At 39.6% G+C, this 2,442-nt stretch overlaps 1 protein-coding gene across 2 annotated transcripts in view; it reads left to right on the top strand.

Moving 5' to 3' along the window:
* Positions 1 to 2,442, top strand: part of DPY30 (dpy-30 homolog (C. elegans)) — a 12,816-nt gene that overhangs the window by 1,282 nt on the left and 9,092 nt on the right. The window lies entirely within an intron of this gene.

The raw sequence follows: 2,442 nt of genomic DNA, 5'->3' as shown, positions 1-2,442 counted from the left end.
CTGGCATTGTAGGTAGATGCTTTACCGTCTAAGCCACCATGATATATGACGATATATGATTTTGAAAAAATGATTGCTATAATATGATTTGTGAAGATGAGTTACCATGAAAAAGAGACAAAGATAAAAGGATAAAAACACTGGGATGCATAAAAGCACTGAGGCAGAGAAACACACAGACACCTTTATGGAATTTTCTCACCATGGTTAGTATGTTACAGAGGAACTGGCTTCCACCATCGCCGCAAAACAATCCCCAGGTTTCCAGGTGTTATTTTGGATTTACAGTGTAATGTCGAAAAATCTGAACCTTCAGTCTGGGGATTTATTTCCATTTCTGTGGTGAATGATCCGGAAATACTTCAAGCAGTGAGAGCTCCTTAGGGAAGACATTTGTTATGAATTATGGATGAGGGGGCCGGAGAAGGCAATGGCACCCCACTCCAGTACTCTTGCCTGGAAAATCCCATGGACAGAGGAGCCTGGTGGGCTACAGTCCATGGGGTCGCTAAGAGTTGGGCATGACTGAGCTACTTCACTTTCACGCATTGGAGAAGGAAATGGCAACCCACTTCAGCGTTTTTGCCTGGAGAATCCCAGGGACAGAGGAACCTAGTGGGTTGCTGTCTGTGGGGTCGCACAGAGTCGGACACGACTGAAGCGACTTAGCAGCAGCAGGTGGGATTGGTTAGGAATATAGAGAAAGTGTGTGTTTTATGGGGGAAAGAAAGACATCAGTAATTACGTTTGGATGAGGGCAGGAGCATTTCCAAGTACAGTAATAATAGTAATAGCTACTAGTATTAGCGCTAAGTAACTTTTGTGTATTTTTCCTCTTGCAAAGCTCAGAGAAGTTGACTAACTTGTTTAAGTTAAACCTAGGCAGGCTGACATTTTTGAGGTGGGATTAAATTATATTGCTCATCTTGATCAACTCCAGAATTCCCTGTCATGTGGAGTGACTTCTCTGTGCCTGTAAATTGCCAGGATTATTCATTGGTTTGATAACAGGGTTAAGAGAATTTGAATCTTCATGATGCAGTTTTTAATTGAGCTGCTATGCTGAATCAGATGAAGATACTCTATGCCACTTAGTGTTTTAGTCATTTAAGAGGATTGTTTTTAGGCATCAGTGCAGTCTTTTCTTGTTGATGCTTGTATAAGGAGGCAGAACCATGATACGGGGATACCAAATACATTTTTTCAAACCTTCAGACCAATTTCCATAGTACAGTGAGAAAAAAGGAAAGTGGAGTGAATGAATGATGATGCTACATTATTTGGTGATTGGTTTTCTTGCTTCCATAATTTTGAAATGCCTGTTCTTTTATGAGTTAATGGTGATAGTAAAATAATAATTATGCTTGTTTGTTTGTGAGGTTTTACTTGGTTAAATAAAGTTAACAACCTTATGTTAGTCCCTTCTTTCAATATGTTATTGTTAATTTACTTGTTTGTGATATCTCAAAGTCTGGAAATCACTGTTCTACAGCTGCTGCTTTTCTTTTTAGAAATTCATTTTTAGAATTCCATTTTATTTTGATTATTGACTTATAATTTTTTTGGTGGCTGCTTTAGGACTTGTACAGAAGTTTAACTTCCCACAATTTACCTCCAAGTGGTATCATATCTTTTCATGTATGGTATAAGGACCTTACAACAGTATCTTTCCATTTGCTCTCTCCAGGCCTTTATACTGTTGTTATCACATATTACATTTCTGCATATGTTATAAACCCTTCAATTGATTGTTTTTATTTTTTCTTTAAAAAGTCAATTATCCTTTTTATTTAAAAAATTTTAAATTGTTTACTTCACATTGTAGTTAATTTATTGCTCTAGAAAATTTTTAAAACCATCAGATTACATAATGATAATGAGACTCTGCCCCCTCCACAATCAACTGAAATTAATAGGCTTCTCTAACTTCAGTCAGTTCAGTCGCTCAGTCGTGTCCGACTCTTTGTGACCCCATGAATCACAGCACGCCAGGCCTCCCTGTCCATCACCAACTCCCGCAGTTCACTCAAACTCACGTCCATCGAGTCGGTGATGCCATCCAACCATCTCATCCTCTGTCATCTCCTTCTCCTCTCGCCCCCAATCCCTCCCAGCATCAGGGTCTTTTCCAATGAGTCAACTCTTCGCATGAGGTGGCCAAAGTATCGGAGTTTCAGCTTTAGCATCAGTCCTTCCAATGAACACCCAGGACTGATCTCCTTTAGAATGGATTGGTTGGATCTCCTTGCAGTCTAAGGGACTTTCAAGAGTCTTCTCCAACACCACAGTTCAAAAGCATCAATTCTTCGGCACTCAGCTTTCTTCACAGTCCAACTCTCACATCCATACATGACCACTGGAAAAACCATAGCCTTGGCTAGACGGACCTTTGTTGGCAAAGTAATGTCTCTGCTTTTGAATATGCTATCTAGGTTGGTCATA

The sequence above is a fragment of the Bison bison genome, unplaced genomic scaffold (genome assembly GCF_000754665.1).
Source record: "Bison bison bison isolate TAMUID 2011002044 unplaced genomic scaffold, Bison_UMD1.0 scf7180017864508, whole genome shotgun sequence".
Taxonomy (NCBI): Eukaryota; Metazoa; Chordata; class Mammalia; order Artiodactyla; family Bovidae; genus Bison; species Bison bison.
This window is presented reverse-complemented; position numbering and strand designations above follow the sequence as displayed.